This window comes from Giraffa tippelskirchi, chromosome 11 (assembly GCF_054371585.1).
Source record: "Giraffa tippelskirchi isolate mGirTip1 chromosome 11, T2T-mGirTip1v1.2.pri, whole genome shotgun sequence".
Taxonomy (NCBI): domain Eukaryota; kingdom Metazoa; phylum Chordata; class Mammalia; order Artiodactyla; family Giraffidae; genus Giraffa; species Giraffa tippelskirchi.
In genome coordinates, this window is record NC_137285.1 from 142,120,746 (window position 1) to 142,133,932 (window position 13,187).

The window sequence follows — 13,187 nt, forward strand, 5'->3', positions numbered from 1 at the left end:
ATGGGCTCGCAAAGAGTAGGACAGGAGCATGCGAAGGGTTGACTCAGTGGAAAAGACCCTAATGCTGGGTAGGATTGGGGGCGGAAGGAGAAGGGGACGACAGAGGATGAGATGGTTGGATGGCATAACCGACTCAATGGACATGGGTTTGGGTAGACTCCGAGAGTTGGTGATGGACAGAGAGGCCTGGCGTGCTGCAATTCATGGGGTCGCAAAGAGTCGGACACGACTGAGCGACTGAACTGAACTGAACTGAAGGTCCTTTACCTGGTTCACATGTTCTGTGTTCATGTCCAATGTTCTGCTTCACATGGACAGCTCTTTACACTAGCCATTTAGTACATCTCTCATGATGAGGGCCTTCCATTTATCTGCCCAGAATCCTTTTCCTCACCTCCATTCTTCCTTTGGCTAGTTGCTGCTTACTATCCTTATGGATGTCAGCTGAATTACACTTCCTCTAGAAAGTGTTCCATGATCTCTTGAATTATTAGGTCAATTCCTCTTATTTGCACTTTCACAGCAAGCACCTAAAAGTGTAATTCTTAGAATGGACATAGGCATACTTATAACTGATTCACTTTGCTGTACAGCAGAAACTAATACAACACTGTAAATCAACTTTTTAGAAAGAAAAAAAGAAAGAGTACAACTCCTACTAAAGTGGTGAATTGACTCAAAAAAAAAAAAAAAAGAGAGAAATCATCATACTCTACTGAGTTTTGAAGCACTTAGCTGAGTCTTCCCAAAGTCCTGTTTGGTCTAAAATGTTATGATTTTATAAACTGAATTACTTTTACTTGAATTCAGTGAGAGTCTTGCAAGACAAAATACTAAATTCCAAAAAGATTACTTTAATTCCTAAAGTTGACTACTCTAATGATGAGAGAGTTAATTCTTAGGTAGGGTGATAAGAAGTCCAGGGTCCCTGAGGAGGAGATAAGAGATCTGGGGCTCTCAAGGAGGAGAAAAGGACTTTGTTTCTACATCCCTTCATCTTGGTCACACGTTTTTTTCTTTAAGCCTGAAGCTAATGATTCAGTTCAGTTCAGTTCAGTCACTCAGTCATGTCCAACTCTTTGCAACCCCATGAATCGCAGCACGCCAGTCCTCCCTGTCCATCACCAACTCCCGGAGTCTACCCAAACCCATGTCCGTTGAGTTGGTGATGCCATCCAGCCATCTCATCCTCTGTCTTCCCCTTCTCCTCCTGCCCCCAATCCTTCCCAGCATTAGGGTATTTTCCAGTGAGTCAACTCTTCGCATAAGGTGGCCAAAGTATTGGAGTTTCAGCTGCAACATCAGTCCTTCCAATGAACACCCAGGACTGATCTCCTTTAGGATGGACTGGTTGGATCTCCTTGCAGTCCAAGGGACTCTCAAGAGTCTTCTCCAACACCACAGTTCAAAAGCATCAATTCTTCAGCGCTCAGCTTTCTTCACCATCTAACTCTCACTCACATCCATACATGACTACTGGAAAAACCATAGCCTTGACTAGATGGACCTTTGTTGGCAATGATTACACAACAAAATAACTCATCTTGCTCAAGGGTTTGTTTTCCCTTAAATTGCTTACCAATAATTATATAACAACAATGTATCCTGCTAGAGGATGTTTCTCCTTAAGAACCTTCTGACTAATGTGTTATCTTAAAATGTATATTGTGGGAGTGTGTCTGGTAAGACCTTTACAACCTTGAGACATTCTTTTGATTTACTGTAATAACCAACTGAACAAGTATACAGCTCCCTTGCTGAGACTAGCAAGGGGGGCACTCTCCATCCCCCTTCTGATATCTATGTCAGAAGCTTTCCTCTGTTCCTTTTTATTCTTTAATAAGACTCTGCTACACAAAAGCTCTTGAGTGATCAAGCCTGGTCCCTGGTCCTGAAGCTAAATCTTCTTTTTAAGAGATCATGAATCTGACGTCGTTCACTGTAAGCTATCAATGCAAGTATTGTTTGCAATATCTATTTACTTCTTCTTGGCATCACTATTATAATTCTGAGGAATAATGTCATCTGTCACCTGTGAAGTGTTTATACTACCTACTCTATGTTTTATGAAAACAACACATTTGAATTACAAATTAAAGTTCCCATTGTCTTAAGGCTTTCTCTTGAGGTAGTCAGCCAACCTGGAATTGGAGCTTGCTCTGGTATATTTGCTGTCCTGAAGTATTGAGGGAGTTAATTCATTGATAACTTCTTCTATTCCTCCTATTTGTAAGATGAGAATAATATTATCTATATTATTAGCAATGTATTTTTTATATTGGGACTTCCCAGGTGGTGTGGTGATGTGGTGGTAAAGAGTCCCCCAGCCAATGCAGGGGACCCAAGAGATGTGGGTTTGATCCTTGAGTTGGGAAGAACCCTTGGAGAAGCAAAGGGCAACCCACTCCAGTATTCTTTCCTGGGAAACCCCATGGATAGAGGAGCCTGGCAGGCTGTCGTGCATGGGGTCACAGAGTCAGACACAACTGAGTGCACACACACTCATTATCTATATTATTCTTAAAATATTGCCTATTAATATTTGAATGAATGTGACAGACCTAAACATAGTAAGCATTCATTCAATGAACAGTAATCATGAAAAAAAAAAAAAATCCAGCAGTGAAGAGAAAAGGTAGTTTTGTTTTGGTTTTTTTCCACTTGCGGGAGCCTAAAGTGCCAGCTGGGAGAATCAATACAAGCCACTTCCTTAGGTCTTGAGGTATAATTGAATTAAAACATTTCTGTCTCCATCTGCAATTCTACTAATAGGTGCCGAGCACTTAAATCAATGTGTCCCAGGCCTGCCTGTCTGCATAGGCACATGCCTCTTTGAAGCAGAGACACCTACATTTGTAAGTGTCAGAGGGTATCACAGCTGGGGGACTGAAAGTCAGCACTGAGGAACCTAGAGTGGTACAACTCTAAGGCTGGAATCCAGCCATGTCGATACTACATTCATTCTTTCAGCGTGATTAAAGGCATCCCTTCTCTGTGTCTGTCTCCCATTGCCCCTACAGACTCAACGCCATCCTGAGTTTATCACATAATCTTTCGTGAATTGATACTAATCCTTTTCTCAGAAGGAATTTGCAAGAAACCTCTCCAGATATGTTATAAAATCAGGCTACCCAGATGAAACAAATCCCCTAACAAAGGATCTTAGCGACCCTATCAAATTGGTTACTTTGTACACAAATGTCCAAAGTAATATAAATGAAATTGCTAGATGTGGATGCAATCTTGGCACTTTAAAACAGCAGGCGAACATTTCGCCCTTCAAGACCAGATGGACACTAATAGTTACTACAATCAGGACATCAAAATGATTTCAAAGCATTAAAAACAACAACCAAAACTGACCTGGAAGAGTTAGATAAAATAAAATTTCAAGTCTGTGAATGGATCCAAGGGAATAAGTTACATATAAGAAGGAACTAGCTCAAACTTCTAGCCAAACTGGATGTCTTTTGGTTTTGATTTTTTTATTTTTCACAGGTTTTTACAGTTTTATTGAATGCTTATAGTTAATAGTAGAGTATTCTATCAAACTAGACTTATGACATAATGTTTGAAAGTGAAAGGAAAGTGAAGTCGCTCAGTTATGTCCGACTCTTTGAGACCCCATGGACTGTAGCCTACCACGCTCCTCCGTCCATGGGATTTTCCAGGCAAGAGTACTGGATGTTTAAACAATTCATGTTTTTCCCAAATGGATTTATTTTAAACATTTCTGACAGAAAAGTTGACAGTATAACACAAAATATATACTCTCCATCTATAGTCAATGATTGCTAACATTTTCTTTCTCTCTCTCTCTGTTTCCCACACTTACAGATAAACATATTTTGATGACCTTGTGAAAAAAGTTCAACCATCCTGACACTTCATGCCTACTAACTTTGAATTTCTAATAATAAGATGGTATAATAGAATTTCTAATAAGAAATGCGCATTTGGTCTTTGTCTATATTCCTGCCATACAACTCTTAAAACCCTTATGATTTCCTAAGGTGAGAATATTTTGTCATAATATTTGAGCCTTTGTCCTCAAACAGTTCCAGCTCCTTAAATAGTTTCAAAGTGACAACAGTGAAAAGAAGTGTCTTGTTATTCCCAACAAACCCCTCCCAGCTGTAAACCTGAGTTTATTACTGAGGTGACTCTGGATGGGCTTCATTGCCAGAGAAGCCAACCATGTGATCAGAAGGTGGGAACTTTCCAGCCCTCCCTGAGAGAGGGACTGAAGGCTGAATTAATCACCAATAGCTGGTGATTTAATCAATAATGTCTACCTAAAGGAACTGCATAAAAACCCTAAAAGAAGGGGTTCTGAGAGCTTCTGGGATTGATGAACATGTAGAGATGCTGAGAGAACAACAAACCCAGAGAGGGCATGGACCCTCCACGCTTCTCATATATTTTATTTATCTCTTCCATCCTTCTGTCTTGAGTTATATCCTTTTATAAGAAACTGTTAATCTAGTAAATATGCTCTTGAGATCTGTCAGCCGCTCTAGCAAATTAATCAGACCTGAAGAGAGGTTGGGACCCGATGATTAATAGCCAGTCAGTCAGAGGCACAAGAGAAAACCAGAACCTGTGGTTGGCATTGCAAGTGTGGAAGTGTGTCTGTGTGCCAAGGTGGGGGGCGGGGAGGAAGAAGCTCGTTAGCGGAACTGAGCCCTCAACCTGCGGGAGCTGATTCTGTTTCCAGGTAGATAGTGTCAGATCTGAGTTAGACAGTGGGATGCCCAGCTGGTGTTGCAGAATCGCTTGGTATGGGGAAAACCCACACAAACGGTTTATCCGAGTCAAGTATTGGATGTAAAGGAGACACACAGAAGGTGTTTGCCCCCCCTCCCCCTTTACATAGGGACATTTTATTACATAATTGCAACAGTGTTATCAAAACTAAGGAAATTGTCAAGCATTTTCTAATATCATCTGATTTCCAGTTGATGTCCAGATTTCTCCACTTGTCAACAAGTATTTATTTCCATGGTTTATTTTTATTGTATTGATCCAGGAACACAACAAAGCTTACACACTGTATTTTGACTCTTTTGTCTTTATCATCTCTTTAATTTAGAGATGGCAACCCATTCAATGGCATCCCCCTCCAGTATTCTTGCTTAGGAAATCACATGGACAGAGGAGCCCACTGGACTACAGTCCATGGGGTCACAAAGGAATCAGACATGACTAAGCGGCTAAACAACAGCAAAATGTTTGCTGAGAGCTTGCTACCTGCCGGTCGTTGTTCTAAGTACTTGGCTTTAATTAACTCTTTTAAACTTTTCGACCACCATATGGCTAACCCATTTTAGTGCAGAGCACACTGAGGCACAAAGAGATTAACACATTTCATTCCTTTCGCTACTAAGAGATGAATCCTGGATTCTAAACTGTGTGGTCTGGCTTCAGGGTTTTTATACTACAATGCCATATTATAACACTTCTAAAAATAGGAAAAAAAGGAAAAGAAAGACCTAGGCTGTGTTTTCCCACAAGCTTCCCTAACCATTCAATATCTTGATTGCCCACTAGTCAGTCATACAAACCTCCAGTACAGCCTATAATGGAGAAGAAGAAGAAATGCTGTGTTTCTAGTAAAGCGACAAGAACATCAGACTTGGATGTGAGCCTTGTGTCAGTCAGTTCTGGCTAGGAGACCATAGGGACTCTTAGCCCCTTGAGCTTCAGTTTCCTCTGAAGTAGGATTAGATGGTTTCTCAGGTTCTTGGCTATTCCATAATCAAGAAATAATTATCTTTCTGGATTATGCTGAACTATCTGGAATTTGGGAGAATGGGTTCCCATTTCTCCACATAAAGAGAACCACAGCTGCTTGCCTGAAAATGTGTTTATCATCATAGCTGGTCTGGAGAAAGCATCAAGTTATACCTTTTAACCCTGTACTTGCTTGAGTTAAAGATGCAGACTTATCCTAGAAGCTAAAACCTGGTGACAGAGGGGCAATCAGCTTGAGTCACAGTGAAGAGACTTCCCCATTTCAAAGTGAGCGACCAAAATGCTACACTCTGTGACAAGCAGGTGAACTCTAAGAGGCCCTGAAAAATCAGTGAATCCATCAGCATGGGGAATTGGCTATCCTGATTGCAAATCAATGACTCATTCTGGCACCTCCTTGACAGCTACTGATGTGTTTCCTTAAGACGGCTTTTTAATTAGAGAAAGACAGGCAGATATGAGCTGCATGGTTTCACATTAAGAGAACAAACAGAATGAAACCTAGGCTATCTCTCTCCATCAATAAATTGAAGCAAACAAGCCATCCTTGCAAAAAATAGCTACCTCTCTCTTTCTTCTTTCACAACATAGACACTTTCTTATTAGTAAGATTATCTACAGTTAAGTCCCATCCTTCCAACCAACATTCTACTCCTCAAACTGATGTACTATATACGTCCACTGTCGATTAAAACACCACACACACACACACACACCTATATCGCCAAAGAGAAGGCAAAAAACAAGGAAGCATATGTATTCATTCAATCAGTCATTCTACTGAAAAAGAGGTGTTAGTATTCTCTATATATCATGTTGGGGCTTCCTACATGGCTCAGTGGTAAAGAATCCACCTGCAATGTGGGAGACATGGGTTTGATCCCTGGGTCAGGAAGATCCTCTGGAGAAGGAAATGGTAACCCACTTCAGTATTCTTGCCTGGAGAATCCCATGGACAGAGGAGCCTGGCGGGTTACAGTCCATGGGTTCACAAAGAGTCAAACATGACTTAGAAACTAAACAACAACAACACATATATCATGTTATGCATTGAAAACACAGAGGTGAATGAAGAAGACAGATTTCCTTCCAATGCGAGAGGTTATAAATCTAGCACAGGAAATAGAAAAACACATCCATAATTAAAATAGCAAGTGAAAAAGGTACTGCTCACTGCAAGCACAGGGTGCTTTTTAAGCACCAGATGGACATCTTAATTTGCTGGAGCAATCAGAGAAAGCTTCTTGGAGGCAGTGTCACAAGTTGAGTTTTAAATGGTAGAGAGATTTCAGACGAAGGGACCAAAGGTCATTTTCAGGTAAAGAAAGAAGCTTATAAGAAAGGTATAGGGATCTGTGAAGTGGGAAGTTAGCCTCGATAACATATCAGAGCTTCCCAAGTTTAATATTTTATTATTTGATTTTTGAAATAGGCTTTATCAGTGTAAAAACAAACAGATAAATATATAAATGATAGTTTAAAAAAGTAAGCAAACTTGCTTTCAGGTCAAACATACATCTACAACAATGACTGCTTTCATTTTGGTGGGGAATGGGACAACAACGAGAGGGAAACAAAGAGTGGACATTCAACAAATATTGATGTGATAGTTATACATTATACACAATGAGAAAAACACATGAATGAAATACACTATCCTGGTTACATTAATTATAATACATTTACACTATTTAATAAGATATAGCTTTTAAAAAGAAGTATAATTATACATGTTCTCATGGAAGAAGATTGATTTGAGTAAATAAAACAGTTTATGAAAATCTATGTATGCTAGGATACCATTTTTGTTCAACACAAAACACCTGTAACACTCTGTGTTGATGCATTTGAGTGAGTTTAGAATATGTGTGCAAAAATATAATAATTTATTGTTAATGATTATTGTTACTGCTGGATAAATGGGGTGATAGAAAAGATTGTAGAGACCATTCTATTTAAAAAATCTTTTATAACTTTTTTTTTTTACAAAATCCTTTTTGGAAATATTTAAATATAAAAATTATTATTTTACTATAATATATAGACTTTATATACCATAGTATAGATTCATGTATATTTGTTTTAAATATAGTAATATAGGGACCTATATTATCTATTCATCTATTTATTTTTTAAGTTTTTAAATTTCCCATCTGCTAGCAACCTATTTCACATAAGCAGGCTTTGACTTTTTTTTTTTCATTGGCCCAGGTGATGATTTTTATGGCCACCATATCGCATCTATTCTCTGGCGAGTTTTATGTGACATGCTAAGTACAAGGGTCAACACTTTTATAACAACTGATCACAGTCAACCATGCTCCTGAATCCACCAGTATCCACCCACTCTGGCAGACTGGCCCAGTTGATTCAATGCAGCTATCAAATCACCAACACAATCTGCTCCCAGTACTTCTAGTCCACAGGAGTTTGCAACGTTTTTTACTATAGGAAAGAAAAGACTGACTCTGAATCCTTGTCTGGCCGTAGCCATGTCTTGGTTAAGACACTTTCCTTCTCTACATCATGTTATCCATAAGAATAATAAACAAAAGAGACAACAAAGGTTGAGTTACTTTGAGTAAATGATGAGTTTTTAAATATTACATAAAATCCTATTATATCATTTAACTCTATACAGGGAACATTTAGAGGGCAAAGTTATGACTAATGGCACCGGGTATCACTGGCATTCATTTTTCAACAAATATTTATCAAGCACTAACTATGTTCCATACACTGATTTATATCCTGGGGGAAGTAACAGCATAAAACCATAAAGAAATCCATACACCAAATCAATGAACTTACTTCATAGTGGAAGATGTACCACAAGCAAAATAAATAGATATTAAAAACAGCAAAACAATGTGCATTTCAGGATTAACAAAATATGATTCTGCATATTTTAATTATCTCTGAAGTCAGGATGAATTTTATAGTCAAGGACATGTAGTTTAATTTTTTTTTCTTTTCTTCCAGCACATATATAATGTTAAATCTCATAACATTGATATCTAAGAGTTGATAATACATGAAGTAGTATGGGGATAAAAAGCAGGAAAAAGATAGCATTCTGGAAAATATAGATTTAAATAGGGTGAGGGCTCCTTAGAAATGTGGTATTTGAGCAACAAACAGGAGGAGGTGAAGAACCTGGCTGTGAAGATATACGGAGAAGATCACTGTAGGCAGATGGAGAAGCAAGTGCAAAGGCCCTGAGACAGAGGTGGCCTGTGTGGGGCGGCAAGAAAATGAGTGTGGCTCCCCTGGTAAGTGGTAAGGAATCTGCCTGCCAATGCAGGAGACACAGGAGACATGGTTCGAACCCTGGGTTGGGAAGATTCCCCTAGAGAAGGGGATGTCAAGCCACTCCGGTATTCTTGCCGGGTAAATCCCATGGACAGAGGAGCCTGGCAGGCTACAGTCCATGGGGTCACAAAGAATCAGACACCACTGAGTACATATGCAATTAAGAGTCAACTCTCCATCAGGCAGTTTTCTTTAAAGGCATCATCTATAATTCTCACAACTCTTTGAGACATGCTATCATTCCCATTTTACAGATGGGGAGACACAAAACCTGTAAAAGATACCCCAGGACAAGCATGGCATAAGGCATTTGACCTTTCAGAGCTAGTTCCACGTTGCTGTCCATGATCCTTATGGACCTTGACAGTGGTCTTGAAACCACAGTGTAGTTTCCTGTCTCATTTGGGGAAAAAACCCAATCTTATCTGAGGTCTTTTATATGCTGGGCATTGCACTAGAGTATTCCATAGCGATTTCAGATAAGTATGCTTCCAAAGCAAAGAATAGGTTCTTGCATTTTAGAAAGACTGAGAACGATTACACTTTTTAAAAGGAAAATAAGTTTATTGTCTAAAAACCCTAATACAGGAACAGACATATTACTCAAAATACAATATAACAAAGAACAAGAGCCTTGGAGCAGACAGATCTGGATTCAAACCCTACCTTACATCTCATATTTACTATACCCAAAGGACCCAACTCTCTGAGTCTTTTTTTTTTTTATCTGTTAATAGATGAGAAGGCTTTCTTCTTTCAACAATGACCAAGGGTAATATATGTAATAAAACTTAACTTCGTCTATCACAAGTAGTTAATATTATTGAGGATTAAGGCAGTGTGGTATCGTGGTAAAAGCTGTGTGTCTTTGCCCCTTCTGGCTGCCATAGAATGAGTGGTTTATGAACAGCAGACATTTGTCACAGTTCTGGAGGCTAAGTTCAAGGTCAGGTTGCTACAGATTCAGTGTCTGATGAGAACCGTCTTCCTAGTTCATGACAGCCCTCTATTCCTTGTGTTCTCACATGGCAGAAATAGCAAGGGAGCACTCTGAGGTCTCTTTTATATGGGCACCAATTCAGAGCCCTTGTGACCTTGTCACCTCCCAAAGGTACCACCTCCAAATACTTTCACATTTGGGAATAGGTTTCAACACAGAGATTTTGATGGGACACGAATCTTCAGTCCATAGCACTGTTGTAGGCAGAGTGATGGCACTCCCAAAGATGTCCACATCTAACCCTTGGGACCTGTGAATACATTATGATACGTGACAAAGAGGAACTAAGGTTCTAATAAGCTGAGTTTAAAATGGCCAGAGCATCGTAGGTTAGATGTGTGAGGGCTTCCCTAGTGGCTCAGATGGTGAAGAATCTGCCTGCAATGCAGGAGACCCGAGTTTGATCCCTGGATTGAGAAGATCCCCTGAAGAAGGAAATGGCAACCCACTCCAGTATTCTTGCCTGGAGAATTCCATGGACAGAGAAGCCTGGAGAGCTACAGTCCATGGGATCACAAAGAGTTGGACACAACTGAGCGGCAAACACTTTTACTTTCACTTTACATGTGTGAACCCAATATAATCATGCTACACTATGCTAAATTCCTTCAGTCATACTCTGTGTGATCCTATGAACTGTAGGCTCTCAGGCTCCCCTGCCCATGGGATTCTCCAGGAAAGAATACTAGAGTGGGTTGCTATGCTCTACTCCAGCGGATCTTCCCGACCCAGGGATTGAACCTGTGTCTCTTATGTCTTCTGCATTGGCATGAGGGTTCTTTACCACTAGTGCCACCTGGGAAGCCCTCAACAGAATCATAAGAATCCTTAAAGTGTAAGAGGGAATAAGAAGAGAAAAAAAACCAGAGAGATGGCCATATAAGAAAAACTCAGCTTGACATTGCTGTGAATGGCTGGAAAGGACAGAGCGGACCAACTGTCAGGGAAAGCAAATGGCTTCTGCTGCTGCTGCTAAGTCGCTTCAGTCATGTCCAACTCTATGCCACCCTATGGACCGCAGCCCGCCAGGCTCCTCTGTCCATGGGATTCTCCAGGCAAGAATACTGGAATGGGTTACCACGCCCTCCTCCAGGGGATCTTCCCAACCCAGGGACTGAATCTGTGTCTTTTAAGTCTTCTGCATTGGCAGGCTGGTTCTTTACCAGAAGTGCCACTACTTCTGGGAAGCCCCAAATGGCCTCTAGAAGCCGGAAAGAGAATGGATTACCTATTAGAGCCTTGAAAAGACGTTTGAGCCTTGAGAAGCCCTGATAATACCGTAATCTCAGCCCAGTGTGAGCCTCACAGTAAGACTCATTTCAGATTTCTGACTTCCAGAAGTGTGAGATAATACATTAGTACTGTTTAATCTACTAAATTCATATATTTTGTTGCAGTAAGCAACAGGAAACCAGTATGAAAACTTAGAGCCAGGAGGTTCGACTTACACTTCCTGCTCTGCTGCTGAAGAGTTCTGTTCTCGTCGAGTTTTCTTAACCGCTCCAAGTCTCATTTTCCTCTTCTGTGAAATGGGAATAATATTAGCTAGCTACCTCATCATCTTAGGGGATAAGAAGTATTAATACACAGCTTAACCAGTCAAAGTAGTGTTTGCCTTATAGCAATTACTTAATGTTTATCAGCAATAAGCACTTTCTTAGAGACCAGCAATAATGGTCTCAGAGATTTGGTTTCTTTTCTTTTAATGCTGTAAACATGCAATATGTAATTTGCAGTTAAATGCAATATACAAATGTGCAAACATTTACTACTTACATATCGCATGTTATTTTCAGGATACACAATATGTAAATATGTGGACATAAAATGCTGGACACGTCTACATTTCTAAATTATTTGTTGCATAAACTTGGAGAATGGTTAATAGAGTGTAGAACTCACATCCAGGGATGAAAATTGAGGTCATGCTGGTAGGGAGGGCAGAGGCAAGGAAAAACAGTCTTCAGCTGTGATAATGAAAAAGACAGAAAGGCACGTATGTAAAGAACTCACAACAATGGCAGATCGGCTGCCATTTTTAACCTAACATTTTATCACTTTTTTCTTTAGAGAACAACCCCGTTGCTTTCAATCATGGGTGTAGAGAATGCACATAATTATTTGGCATTTCAAAGAAATAAAATTTCAAAGAGCCACTAAAGTTATCCACCTCTCTTTTCTAAACTCGAAACATCAAAAATAGATGTCCCTGGCATGATAACGCACTGAAGTCATTCTGAAAGAAAATTAGAATTTCCATTCCTCATTTTCCTTTCTCCCCAGTAAGGTTTTCAGCAGATGGGAATATCAATTTAGTTACTTGACATTTAGAAGGATAAATGACTTAAGAGCTTTATGATCCCCTCTCATTGAAGCATATTTGATAACATCTGCCCAACATCTTACACTCACATCAGAGCCAAGATGGTTTAACAAGAAGAGAACGGCTAGAATCCAGGACCCCAGGGTTCCATCCTTGGTTCTGATATCAACATAAGCATTGGGAGCATCAACCCAATAATAAGTAGAGTTTCTTATTTTGTAGACTATTCATGTATTAATACCTTAGCTAATATGTAATTATTAAGACTGGCCAAGCAGTCAGAAATGGGATTTGTAATGATTTCTTCAAGGAGAAAATAATACTGTACTTAGGGACAAGGTTTCATTCTAAACTCTAGGAGGAAGAAAAATCTATCTTACTAGATTGTATTAGGGAAACTGCAAAAAATATTGGATACTATGGCTAAAGATCCTATTCTTAAAGAAGAAAAGTTTCTCTACTCTCATTATTCCTTTTTAAAGACAAGTTGCCATCTTTACCAGAAATTCTAATTCTTCTTTGATGTAATAAATTACATTGATGTTCTTACCTCACTAGCTATCAGTCTCAAGTCAAGAACATAAAAGAATGTATAGTCTGATCCTTTCATTTGATAGTGTCCTTTTAAAGAAAAGAAGGGACTGTCATCCCTAAGGCATTTATGAAGACTGATTGGGCAATCTCCAGCAAATAAGAGCCATAAAACAATTAGCAACATTCATCAAGATCAGCTGAACAAATAGAAAGCAAGTATCTCTAGACATGATATTCACATCTAAGTGAAACGCAAATCTTTCC

The 13,187-nt window shown here is 39.5% G+C and overlaps 1 protein-coding gene across 2 annotated transcripts in view; it reads right to left on the reverse strand.

The window, feature by feature from the left end:
* The window catches only part of LRRC4C (leucine rich repeat containing 4C), a 1,846,189-nt gene that overhangs the window by 1,691,967 nt on the left and 141,035 nt on the right, over positions 1-13,187 (reverse strand). The window contains exon 2 of one of the 2 annotated variants that reach the window (XR_014069616.1): positions 11,515-11,588. The exons of the other annotated variant lie outside the window; for it this stretch is intronic. The gene's annotated coding sequence lies outside the window, so the exon portion shown is untranslated. The remainder of the gene's footprint in view (positions 1-11,514; positions 11,589-13,187) is intronic. 2 annotated transcript variants of the gene reach the window in all.